Below are 13,881 nucleotides of genomic sequence, written 5' to 3'. Positions count from 1 at the left end.
TTATAATTCATCAGGTTTTGCTAGTGAGTTCTGCCAGTGGAGTCTTAGTTATAAAGGCAAGTGTGAATCGGCCGGCAGACAGGAGAACCTGCCACCAAGGAGACGGAGAAACTGCCTGTGTTGCCTTCTGTCTCCTCCCTGCTTTGTTCCAATAATTTTGTGCTCGGTAAGTTGCCTGGCTTTGCAGCTAATCGTTGTTGAATGAGCGTTGGCAAATAGATCTGTAGTTTGGAATATGTACTTGTGTCAGAAGTGTGTGTCAGTGTTTGGGCTCCTGACAAATTCCACAATTCCTTTTAATGAGTAAAATAGCTTGAAAGATGAAACAAAACCTAGCAAATCAATTATTCACCTGGATCCTTGGAAGGCTGCTTGCTTGGCTTGCTAAAGTTTCTCCGGTTTCATTCTGTCAGTTTCGTTTGTTTGGTGAGCACTGAAAAGAGCAAGTCTCTGTCACGAATTCCTTTTTTGAGCTGCCAAAAGGAGGTATGTATGGGGCGGTTTGTCTGTCCTTGCTCCAGCCCCCTCCCAACTCACCCTCCCCAGCGATCGGGAAATCTTAAAACAGATTGTTTGCCTGGTTACCAGCTCCTACGGAGCTCAAGCTCTGCAAGGCAAGATTCAAATTGCAGTCTTTTGTGTGAACAGAACTAAGGGACTGTGAATAATTGTTACTTTGGCGAGTATTGTGACTGGAGAGTATTGAACTGTCCGGTGGTGGTCTCTGCATTTTGCTGGGTGGGACAAGATCCAAATCCAAGGAGATTAACATTTGGCATGCCTGTTGATGATATATATGGGAAAGGGAGTAGAAGAAAAAAATAATAAAGCTAGATTCTTATGAAAGAGCTGTACTATGCCCCCGCAGGACAGACAAATGCAGAGAGCAGGGCTGTTGTATTTCTGCGAGGGGCTCCATTCTCTCTAGTTCCCTATGCCTGTGAAGGATTACCAGAGACTGTGTTTTGGTCCTCGTCTGGGCGTGCTGCGGTCAGTGAGGGGTTGTGGCTGCTGGCACAGTGAGGCTAGGTCCTGGTCAGGCGCCTCACAAGTCCTTTCCTCTGCAGAAGAAAAGAGGGAAAGCTGCACTTCCTGGATTCCTTTCTGCTTTGTGGTTCAGCCTCTGTCCAAATCTCAGAAACGAACAGCTTGATGTGCTTTTTTCCTCTTCATTTTCTTTTTCTTCTCTTTTTTTTTCCACAGTATCATATTTAACTAGGGTGCATATGGCATATTCTATGTCGACAGAAATAGCGAGATATTTTTCTGAATGTTGCTGTTGTAGCTGCAGTGTTGACATTTGCTTTATTTCACAAGCAAGGAGCTACTGTCTTCTGAACTCCTAATTGTCCGTCCAAAGCATTTATCATGTCTTTGATTACGCTTCCCTTTAAATGCAGAATGTGTTCTCTGACAAGAATGTACTTTTTAACTTCAGGGAAAGCAACTTGTGTTGGCATATCTTTGAAAAAGTATCTGTATTTTTTTTCCACTAAAGCTCAGTTTTGTACTTGGCTTTTCACACCCCTCCCACCCCCAATTTGGTCATTGATACACTACACTTTTAATACAGTTACTTCTTCCTTCTCAATACATTTCCTAATGATGTCTGAATTTGGCAAATTTGTAATATGGAATCTGTTTTTTTCTAGGAACACATGTCCCAGGCATAGTTCTTCTGCCCACAAATAGCTTTTCTGTATTTTCCATTCTTTGAATAAGTTTTGCCTGAAGAACAGAGGAGTGCTGTATAGTGGTTGGAACTTCTGGGTGTGTAACCTGAGACTTGTCTTCTAACCTACAAGCAGTTGCCCTACTAAGGGTCTGTAGCTTGTCTTTTGTCTTATTTCTAGTTCAAAGCCTCCAGGGCACAGTAAAGGTTCCTAAAAGTGTTCATATATCCTAATGCCAAGAACAATATACTAGTTATAGAAAGTGACTATATAGAGATGGTTCTATGTAGCCATGAAGTATCTCTATACTGTAATATAATTTGAATTTTATTGCATACATATTTTTAAAAATTGCATGCCAGAGGCCATTAATTTCACAAAAAGTATCTGGCTTTTGATCCAGTGAGACTTTATGGAGAAAGAAATCAATTTACCAATCTTAGTTTAGTGAGTTTTTTTTGCATTTGGAGGTGATTATTCTATCTTCTCCTCACACTGAGAAAAGCTTTATTTATAGCTGCAAAAGGAATTTTAGTAGGAGTTATTCTCAGTTGAATCTATGACAAGACAAATATCTATGACACAAATTTCTGAGAGAGCACAGGATTAAAATCCAAACAGGCATTAATAATTTGCCTCCATAACACATGGAATTTCCTTTGAGCTTGGGAAGATGGCAATGATAAAACTAAGGACTGTTCATGGACTAGGAGTATAGCTTAAAGGTGATCACGAGCTTTGCAAACAGGAGTCCTATTTACCCAGCAACACACGGTCCCCTGAGCATCACTGGAACTGCTTTCTTCCTCTAGATAATATTATAGGAGATGACAGAGATCTGTCTCCAAAGAATATAAAGTGAAAGAGCAGGGGTTTTGCATTGCCTTGGGTTGCGCCTCACTCTATTTATCTGTAAAATGGGGGAGAGAAGATTTCAAGAGTTTTCATTAGTTGATGAAAACTCTGTCTACCAAAAAGTCATTATTTTATACATTGAATTTTTAAAGACATAATAATTCATATTGATGTTGATTTTTGGACGAGATACACAGTGTAAATAGACTAAAAATTTTCCTAATAGTCTCTTCTTTTAACAAGAAGCTTGTTACTTTTTGTTTTGAGAACCTAGGCGGCATGAACGTATCATCTTTCAGTTCATTTTAAACTAATTCATAGAATGGTATTTTCAGAGAATACAGTTGATTTCAAATGGGAAGCATGAAAATCAACTGATGTCAATAATACATCATAACCTCCTAAATTCTTTTCTAACTTATGATTAGTCCCCAATACTAGTATTGATATAGCATTAAAGCAACTTATTATAATAGTATATATAATTTAATATGTCATAGACATTATATTAAATGATTTAAATGCATTTTCTCACGTAATCCTTTTCACAAACTTACTGGACAGGTTCTCTTAAATTGCATTATCAAACAAGGAAACAAAATTAGAAAAAGTTCATTTACATACTACTTATATTGCAGCACTAGTATTTACACTCACACTTCTCTAATTTCACATCTACTGTTACCATTGTCTCAAAGATTTTCCCTGGTTCTTCCTGTATTTTGGCCCTTTGCCCTGTATTTTTGATTCTTCCCTCCACATATTAACCTTTGCCCACACTTAGAGGCAGCTTTTTAAAATGAAACTGGAAATTTTCCTTTCTTTCATTTTTGTTGTGTGCCAGTCAGAATTACATTTTCCTACTCTTATCCAAGTATAGCATTTAGAATAAGAGGCTAAAGTCTACCATACAGTGGGTAGGGTGTTTGACTTAGATGAGGCTGACCCAAGTTTGATCCCCATCATCCCATAGGGTCCCCTAAGCACCAAAAGAAGTAATTCCTGATTGCTGAGCCCGAGGTAAATTCTGAGTACTTCTGGGAGTGGCCCCCAAATCGAAAAGAAAAAAAAGGAAAAATAAATAAAATAAAATAAAGAGGAATATATAAAAAACTTAAAAAAGAAAATAAACATGAAATTCACTCAAAGATTGAGAACTTAACCTGAATCAGTACCTTTCTTTGATAGGGACAATTTTTTTCTATGCATCTGACTTTAATTCATTCTGGACTGGGACCAGAACAATAGTACAGTGGGTAAAGAGTTTGCATTGCATGAGGCCAACCCAGGTTCTATCCTTGGCATCCCAGATAGTTCCTCTAACCTCACCAGAAGTGATCCCTGAGCTCAGAGCCAGGATTAAGGCCTGAGCACACCTGGTGTGACCCAAAATGAAAAAACAAAAAATAAATAAAGCAGTCTGTGCCAAAAGATGAACTATTTGAGTCTTAGACCACTTACTGGGTAGTGAGGGTCCCATCATTTCTTTTCAAACTCTCCTGGGCATACTTGTTCTTACCCTTAGGTGTGAAGGAAAACTAAGAGGCTGTTAATTGCATGGAGGTGGAGGCCAGAAGCCGGATTTCATTCATCAAAGTTTGACTGTGATTCGTGATGCCAACATATCTGAACAAAAGGGCTTTATTTTCTTAATTGTGGGGAGGAGCTGTCCGAGAGTAAACAGGTCTAGGGGTGTCTGCTTGTGTTCTGGTTCCAGACCTCTGAAATGGTAGGCCCCCAAACTTCTCTGCACTAAAGGATATTCATCTATATTTCATGTTGTGAAGCTAAAATACTGGTGGGTTCATTTTGTGTAGCTTTTGTTTACTTTTGGTTTTGGCCTTCACCCATTGAGCCAAAAGAAATAATTTAAACTGGAAAGTGATCAAAGTACAAAGATTTGGATCCAAAGAGATAGGACAAGTAAGGCACTTGTCTTGCATGTAGCTGACCTAGGTTTGATCCCTGGCACCCTCAAAGGCTCCCCAAATCCGGGAGTGATTTCTGAGGAATAATAATAATAATAACAGAGCCTAAAATAATCTCTGATTGTCACAGGTTGTGGCCCTCGAACAAACAAAAAGTATGAAGATCTCAGCTTTTCTTATTCTGTTTTGTAATTGATAACAGCCCAATCCATGAATGTTAGATATTTATTTGGCTTCTACATCAAAGGCATAGACAGATTTTGGAAGGAGAATTTGGAGTTAGCAGGATTTAAGCTATCAGACAGGTCTTTTATGCTCTTTGAATGTAAAAATGCTCAGGAAAAAAAGAAACATGGCTAGTTTCAGGTGCTCTTTTCTCATTTCTATGGTTAAATTGCAGTTGTAACTCACTAATAACTGGGACTCTAATGATTCCAGCGAAATGCTGACTTGCAGGCTGTTTCTTGGGAATTGTTGACTTTCTGTGCCCTTGCATCAGTAGTAAAGCCCCTTCTTCTGTTCAATGCCCATCCTCTCAATAACTTCTTTTCACCTTGTGCTGTATTTGGCAACAATGTCCACCTGAAAAGAATTAGCAGCTATAAGTTTTGTTAGCAAAATTCTGTAATCATCAAAACACATAAGGGGTCAGTTTTATTGTTTTTTAGCACAGTGAAAACTACTACTCAAGTAACAGTGAATCTTGATTTTGTTTTATTTATTTTTTATTATTTATAAATAATTTTTTCTGAATGAAAAGGCAGCATATATCTTAGTATTCTCTGCTACTTATTTTTGTGACCTTCATTTCTCAGTTATAAAGCAAGCACAGTAATTTAATTCTCAAGGATTTTGGGAAAATTTAAATGAGATAATTCACAAGCCAGTAAAGAACTTGTCTCTCATTTATGTAAACGCATCAGGCATCTTCTATAGTTAGCGCGTAGGTATGCTTATGTTCAGTGGTAACTCAATTTAAAATGATGGTTAAGCTCTGAAGACTAAGACAAGTGCCACATTTATTTTGTTTAGATTTGGTAATGGGAATAGTATAGATTGATTTAAAAACAAACAAAAGACAAGTGAAAAACAATATTTTCCTGTAGGATTCACATAAATCCTACAGGAAAATATCTTTTAATAGTGTATACACTATTATGTATACACTATTAAAAGTTTGTTCAATTTTATAATTTTTATGCTTTGTGTATCACTTGAGCTTTTTAAATAAAATCAACTCTTATCATTAACAGAAAAAATAGAGAAGATATTTAATGTTTTGAATTCAGATATGAAATAACTGTAGTGAATGATCTAAGCTAAGTCAAACATCAAAACAGAAAATATGCAAAATATCTGTTAAAAATGTTTTCTGTCTGAAAAATCTAGAGTACTTTTTATTTGTTTTGATTTTATATTATTAATCACATTTTCATGGACTATATATGCCAGATGCTGTACTAAATGCTGATATTACAGAGATGAAAAATGGTAATATTTCAATGAAGGGACTTCAAAACTTGAGATAAATGGATATCAGAGTTCACAGTGCCAATGCAGGTGACTTCTGCTGTGCTGTAAGTGCCATGTAAGGTTGCTTTCTTTTACAGTGAATCCAATAAAGAGAATACATTGATGATTATATCCTAAAAATAGAGCACCAAAGGCAGCATTAAGATATCTTTTCCTGTAACTCCCCAAAGATCCATTTCTTTTGGTTTGTCATGTTCCTTATATTAATACTAGCTGTAACCTAAGACTAACTACCCTCATCGTCTCATAATAATTGCTAATAGCACCTTGACAATTTTTTTTATTAATCATATTCAGACTGGAGTGATAGCACAGTGGGTAGGACGTTCACCTTGCACACAGACAACCCGGGTTCAATTCCTCCGTTCCTCTCTGAGAGCCCGGCAAGCTACCTAGCATATCCCGCCCGCACGGCAGAGCCTGGCAAGCGACCCATGGTGTATTAGATATGCCAAAAACAGGAACAACAAGCCTCACAATGGAGATGTTACTGGTGCCTGCTTGAGCAAATCGATGAACAACTGGATGACAGTGACAGTTACAGTAAATCATATTCAGCCAGTAGTGGTCTTGAGAATGGTGCCTTCTTCTGAAGTCAGGAATACGACCTTATGAATTGCTCAATAAAATCTGGCAAGTGTTGCTGATGGGAAGGGATATTGGTGGTAATGAGTGCTGTCAAAGCATTCAACATTCATCTTCAATTTACATATGAAATGCAAAATATGCAGGTGTCACTAAAATTCATTAGTAGCATAGCAAAAATGAGATGCACTCTGTAATGAAACATGTCTTTAAATTGATTTCCCTGAAAAATAGGAGTTTCCCAGAAGATAAAAAAGAAAGGCTTCTAGGCACAGTTGTTTGCAGTCACAAAAACTAATGTCATTGTTCTCTTCTTATCTTTACATTGACCCTATTGCAGAAGTCACCAAACCAAAGACAGGGATATAATTACAGAAAATCTAGCATATCAGTTTCAGTGGTGTTGGATGAAGGAAGTGACAGTTTTTAACTAACTGTAGTCAAATAAATGTTTATAAATATCTACATTATGAATTCAGATTTGGGGTTAAGACTTCCATATAAGTCTTAAAAGACATATCTCAAATTCTTGGTTCAAAATTATAGTATTTAGAGCCAGACTTTACTGTTATCCTTTTTTCTCCTTTTTCTTTTGATGAAACCTGCTCAAAAAAAGCTAATGGTACATGGTGTTGCAAATTTATTTGAAATGTGATGTCATGAAATATGATGCTAAAAATTATACAAGGCAAATGAAGCTTCTTTTGAATAGATATGTTTCCCATTGATAGTGTGTGAAGCATTGGGAGTTAGATATACTTCATAAAATATTTGTTGAACAAATATTAATGCTTCACAGCAAAATTAGACTTAATTTTGGTGCCTGTGTGATTCACAGTTTATATAATTTTATAGGTTCTTCAGTTCTTTAGCCTGAGGTAACACTAGGCTTTTTTTGAGTTGAGGAAATTAAATACTCTTGGATAAGATTATACTGAATCAGCTTGATAACCTCTTTCCACCAAACACCTGACTCCAAATTTTATGTGTTATGTTTTTAGATGTATTCCCCTCACCTTCCCAGTTTTACAGCACAAAAGAGGAAGTGACAAAATTCTCATTGACTTTTTATAGGAGATGTGGTAATACTGTTCACCATTTTCTGGCATCCAAATGCAATAGTAAACATTTCTCTTTGACTCACAAAGTCTGTCTCAATTCTATCAACCTACCTACCGAATGAACATGTTCCTAAATACTCATTTGTCTGGCTTTTTTCCAAAGTACACTCAATATGGCAATACTCAGAATCGAAGTACATTTATTTTTGCCAATACCTCTTCTAAAAATTCTGTTCAGAAAATGTGCCAGCAGACATGGGCAAAGGGTCTCTGCCCAGGTGTATTCGTGAGGAACCTGACACCAACCCAGAAAACATCCAGAGGCAAAGAATTATACAGCGACTATAGAAAATGCTCTCAGGACATCTAAAATCTTCTGAGTAAACAGCTCTTCAGTGCAGAGGAGAATCAGCTGCAAACAGGCGAATATTGCTTAATTATGTTGATTTAAAAGCACCTTTGTCATCCAATAATTTTTTTAAATGCCATTTTCTGATGGCATTGCTTCTTTCCCCCGTGATACAAGCCAGATAAAATGGTTTTGTTTTAGTTGATTTGGTTTTTGGTTTGCGAACCAAACCCTGGCAGAGCTCAGGGGTTAGTCCTGACTTGGTGCTCCAGAGTTGCTTCCGATAGTGCTTAGGGAAGCAAGTGGTGCCAGGAACTGGATGTGGAAACCCTGCGTGAAACTGTTTTCATGAGCCTTTCTGTCACCAATTATTTTTAAGTTTTCCCATAGAGGTAGAAAAACAGAAAATGAAACAGTTTCTTTGCTGAATTTCTCACCTCACTGGTGTTCTGAGCTTCTGACAAATAGGAGATACCAAGAGACAAGCACTGATACTCACAACTCATCTAACACTTGCAGTTCTTACAACATCGAAATCCTTGTTAGACTCAAAAGTAAACTCAGGCATTCACTTACATTCTTGCTGGGTCCTCAGAGTGTCCCAAGCCAGGGTTTCCTCATTCGTGTCTGTCTCCATGAGTAAGCAACCGAAGTGTCAGGGATGGCACCACTAGTTGCTAAATATTTCAACATAAACCTCATGGTAGTTTTTAATAACATGGTTATAATAGAGGAGTATGAGTATATTATTCAGACAAGGAAACAATGTGTAACTACTAAGATGTTTAAGATTTAGTCCTGTGAGATTCTTTTAGAAAGAGGTAAAAGAAACTATTTGAGATTGTCTGGAAAGATTGGTGAGGGATTTGGATAGGGCAAAGATAAAGGACAAAGCAGAATGAAAATTATTTTATTTAACAAATAATAACTGCCTCTTATATTTGTTCATGGACACTTAATTCTATTTATCTCTCATAGCAGCACTCATCAGAGAGTAGGAAATAAAGGCTAGACCACAAAGATAGAAAGTGTTAGAAAATTTTATGTATTATGTATATGTGTACATCATATGCAAGACTCTATCTTAGATGCTGACATGATGAATATTAAGATATAAATTCTTTTGGTTTTATGCCCTAAAGTAAAATCCAGAAAATATTGACAGCTTTTAAGTGAATGATAGAGTGTTGGGACCTTCCTCAATCAAGACCATTATTTTCAAATCCGACTGGGTAATATATTTTCATATTGCTTTCTTTGGTTGCTTAAATAGCAATATAAAGAGTAGAAATGGGAGTCATAGGGAACTAGCTAAATTCATTACAATTTGATTATTGAAGTCTCCAACATCAACATTTTTATGACCTTTGCATCACATAAGAACATTAGAAAAAGCAGTAAAGCACATTGTCTTTAGCCTATTGAGAAAATCTTGCTTGCATTTTTTTTAAATAATAAATGAAAGGACAAGATTTTTCATGTGTGATTTTATGATAAATCTAACTCTTTCTAACTTTTCCCACCAGTTTATCTCTTAACATGATAATGACATGTACTTACTGTGACTAAATTAGCCAGAAAGAAGAAAATTTGCAAATAGAGTATGATATCACCTTCTTTCTTGCCTATATGCCCTCCAGTGAATGTTTTTAAGAGCAGGCATGTTCTTTACATTTATCTCATGTGCCAGCATTTCTACATAGAACCTCAACCACAACAAAAAATTGGTGCTCATAAGTACTAGTTAATTGAATCATACCAGGTAACACGTAATTCAATGAAAGATTGAGATAAAACTGGATTAAGAAAGGAATAATTCTGGAACTGAGTCTTGAAAATGGTATAGAAATTTTCTGGATTACAAATAAATTTGTTAAAGTTAGTGGTTAGAAGTTAGTGTTTCTAAAAATAAAATATTTACATAGAATTTGTATGTTTTTTCAAAAACTGAGAAAGGTTCCCGGGTCTGCAGTAATTTTTTTGTCTCTGGCACCCCATTTTTCTAGATTTCTTTCCCAGATACCCTAATCTATATTGTATCTCCCACTTACATTTTAAAATTCAGACTTTTCTAGCAACAAGAAAGAAAAAAAAGGATATAAACATTTCAAAGACAAAATCACGAATCACGAAATCCCGTTAATCACCGATTTCTCGGGCGGGCTCAGTAACATCTCATTTCGTCCTTTCCCTGAGATCTTAGAAGTCTATCTCAACTCAGCCCTCCTAACGATGTTGCACTGGGGGCTCTTCAGGGTCAGGGGAATGAGATCCAGTTTGTTACTGGATTTTGCATATGAATACACCATGGGAAGCTTGCAAGGCTGTCCCATGTGGGCAGGAACCTCTCAGAAGATTGCCAGTTTCTCCCAGAGGGAGAAGTAGGCTAAAGATATCTTAAAAGCAATCTTCAGAGAGCTTGCTTTTAAGTCTCTCTGCGGATGTTGGCCGTTGATGGGATTACACACATACCTGGGTTCCTCTGCCAGTACCTTCATGCGTGAGGCCTGTCCGAACGTGTGGAGAGGGGCCTCCAGCATGGCTGTAGCTAGGTTCCGGTGGTCTTTGGCCGCCGGGAGCTCTGCTCGGGGTAGGGAGGGAAGCTGGAGCCCATCCCCCTGAGGGGCCCCGATGAAGACAGCCAGGCGTGCGAGCAAGAGACACTCTGCAAAGACAAAGTAATTTTAATTAATAAATATTATTAAGTACACATTTAATCAGTTATTTTTAAAAAAACAATTCATGCTCATAAATGTTAAGCATTTGTGGTTTTCTGTCCCTGTCTGTGACTGCAGCAAAGCCCTTTGTTTCTTCCTTGTTCTCTAAGTTTCATGGATGTTATTGATGGAGGTTTACATTACCAGTTACTTGAGAACTGATCTGTCCAGTTGTTTATACCAAAAGGCCACTAATACATCTTTTCAGATTATTTTCCTTACCATGCAGTGTTATTTGAGCATGACCAGGGGATTTTGGACTAGTCATTCTGAGTTCACTGAGAATTAAGGCTGTATACTCTCTGAGAAATAGGAATGTGACATTCCACCTTCCCACCCACCTCGTGAGAGGTGTATGCAGTGCATCTAACATGGTTTTAGGTTTGGAGTTTAGACAGAAGAAATTGGTCCCAATCTGCAGCCTAGTGGCAGGGTACAGTGTACAGGGCAAGAAGGTGAAAATAAAGACAATTTGTGGTATTCATGAGACAATTATAAATTTTTTGTTTGTTTGTTCTGGGGCCCTACCCAGCAGTGCTCAGAGGTTTTTCCTGGCTCTGTGCTCAGGGACCACTCTTGTTGGACTTCAGGGATCATATGGGTCCTTAGTTTTTTAGATATGTACCCTGACATTTGGAGTAATATTTAGGATTTAAATAAATAAATAATTTAGTCATGCTAAATATGCAATAGCAAGTTCATGCTCATTTTTGTGTTGACAAATAATAAATATTTATAATAATAATATAGATAATAATAATAATAATAACACCTATATATTAGGATTAAAATAGTTATATAGAGAAAATAATCCATAGGAAAGAAATAGGAAGCAAGCATTATTTGTTTGCTATCTTCCACATTTACCACCAGATTCTTTCTCTTTTCTGTTACCCCATTTGCTCAGGCATGTTTCCTAATTATTTGTTTATGTGGGTCGCCATTACCAAAAGGAGATTATTAGTAAGGATGGGTATTTTTTTTTGTCTTCTCATTGTGAATGTGACTTAAGAAAAATGATTGGATACAGGTTTCATAGTTCTCAATCAGGACCTCTGAGTGTGCATTTCTTCACTGTGTGCATCCCTTCATTCCCCCCTACTTCCACCTCATTCTCAAGAAAAAAATATCAATTCTATGATACTTGAAATCTTAGACAATGTAAGTTGTTCACCACAAAAAGTCAAGAATGCAGCAGCATCAGTGTAACTAGATAATTAATACAAGTGAATTTGATATTCATAAAAGGCCAGTACATGAGGACTTATTCTTAATTAGTTTAAGATAGCTACAAAGATAGCAGCTTTCCAATTTATTTCGTTGTCAGGGAGATAAGAAAGTTAAACCAAAACATTTTCCTTCCATTTGAAACAATTTTTGTTTTAGTTATCAGAATCTAATTTTTACTTTTAAATTTATAGTAATTCAGTTTCCTTGTTAAAATCCTAGTAGCATTATTTGGTCTTTTTCAGAAAGAAAAGACCAAATTTGCCTTATTCTATACTAATAGAAATTGTGCTCATCAGAGAGTAGAAAAATTTTTAAATGTGATAGAAAGATTAGAAGGGAGTTTGCTAGGTGATTTAGTCAATGTTCTTGCTTTCACACCAAGCTATACTGAGGAAACCAAGGTAAACAAAAACTGCCTCATTTTTATTGTCTAAGGGAAAAAATAATCAAATTATTCCTCAGTAGTATGCTACTATGGACATATTAATTTACTTATATTGCCACATTTTTTTCCTCTATTAAAAATTTTGGCATAGGGCTGGAGTAATTGGAGTGATAGTACAGTGGGTAGGGTGTTTGCCTTGCACACGGCCGACCCGAGTTCGATTCCCAGCATCCCATATGGTCCTCTGAGCACTGCCAGGAGTAATTCCCGAGTGCATGAGCCAGGAGTAACCCCTGTGCATCTCCAGGTGTGACCGAAAAGTTTAAAAAAAATTATTTTTTGGCATGAATGTACTAATGATGTAGAAGGAATCCATCTGTCCTTCAAAATGTTATATATATATATTTTTTAACTTTATTTTTAAAGTTTTTAAAAATGTAAGTGTTTTTTAATTGAACCATCAGAAGTACACAGCTCCAAGTTGTTCAGTTCAATGAGACGACTTCGTAACGTCATGATTGAGCATAATACATCTCCTAAAGACTTATTTTACAGACCATATGGAGTTTGATTTTTGGGATGGAGGGTGAACCACACCCAGCTGTGCTCAGGGCTTACTTGGCTCTCTCCTGAAGCATCACTCCTGACAGCACTCAGGGGATCATATGCAGCGTCAGGGATGGAACCCAGGTCAGATACATGCAAGGCAAGGGCCTTGCCCACTGTACTTTCTCTCCATCCCCTATATTGCTATTTTTTTTCAATTAAATATCTATATCTACCACAACACAAATTTAGAATTTCATGACTATGCTTATGTGAGGGAAACCAAAATGGCTTGCTTCCTTTTGTTACAGATAATTAGCTACAAATAAATTATATATAATATAAAAACTGTATACAATAGTGTTTAGTAATAACTACTGAGTATAGAGATATAACACTTGCAGTGGAATTGTTATTTTTCTTTCTCTATGTCTAGAACTTACATAGAGCCTATAAACAATAGGAGCTCAGTAGATGTCAACGGATATCACTTCTTATTTCACTGCTTTCTTTCACTCCTTTCTCTGCTATCATATTAGTATCTGCTTCATTTATGATGTGTAGAGTTAGCCCATGTATGATAAAGCATAGTAACTAAATAAGTTTCTACAATGTCTTGCAAGACTACTAGGGAATGTAGCAGTTAATTGGACGTCTGTTTATCTTAGATATGCATTGAAATTCACTGGGCAATAAATGATTTCTGACTCCAGCAGGATAAGGTTGTTGACTTACATAGAATAGATCCTGTATCTACCAAGTCTCACACCACTGCCCTAACAATTGAGAAGTCAACCAATCTACAGTTCTAATACTTGTGTTCAATTTCTGTCAACTAGGTTGAGTTCTTTTTGCAATTTTGAACAAGACATGGTTTTTTCACTATCCTCATTAAAGTTGTAACCTCTTCTATTTGCTTTCCATAATGAAGAATTTCATCATTGCAAACAAGTATTCTCTTATTTATTTATTCTGTCACTGTCACTGTCATCCCATTGCTCATTGATTTACTCAAGCAG

General features: G+C 36.6%; 1 protein-coding gene across 25 annotated transcripts in view; it reads left to right on the top strand.

Annotated features, from left to right (window-relative positions):
- DLG2 (discs large MAGUK scaffold protein 2) overlaps nt 1-13,881 on the top strand; it is a 1,649,366-nt gene that overhangs the window by 1,425,485 nt on the left and 210,000 nt on the right. Inside the window, exon 1 of one of the 25 annotated variants that reach the window (XM_055122518.1) lies at nt 14-166. The exons of the other annotated variants lie outside the window; for them this stretch is intronic. The gene's annotated coding sequence lies outside the window, so the exon portion shown is untranslated. Of the gene's footprint in view, nt 1-13; nt 167-13,881 lie in introns of those variants that run through there. 25 annotated transcript variants of the gene reach the window in all.

This window comes from Sorex araneus, chromosome X, assembly GCF_027595985.1.
Source record: "Sorex araneus isolate mSorAra2 chromosome X, mSorAra2.pri, whole genome shotgun sequence".
NCBI lineage: Eukaryota > Metazoa > Chordata > Mammalia > Eulipotyphla > Soricidae > Sorex > Sorex araneus.
Note: the sequence above shows the minus strand (reverse complement) of the source record. Positions and strands in the feature narration are given on the sequence as shown.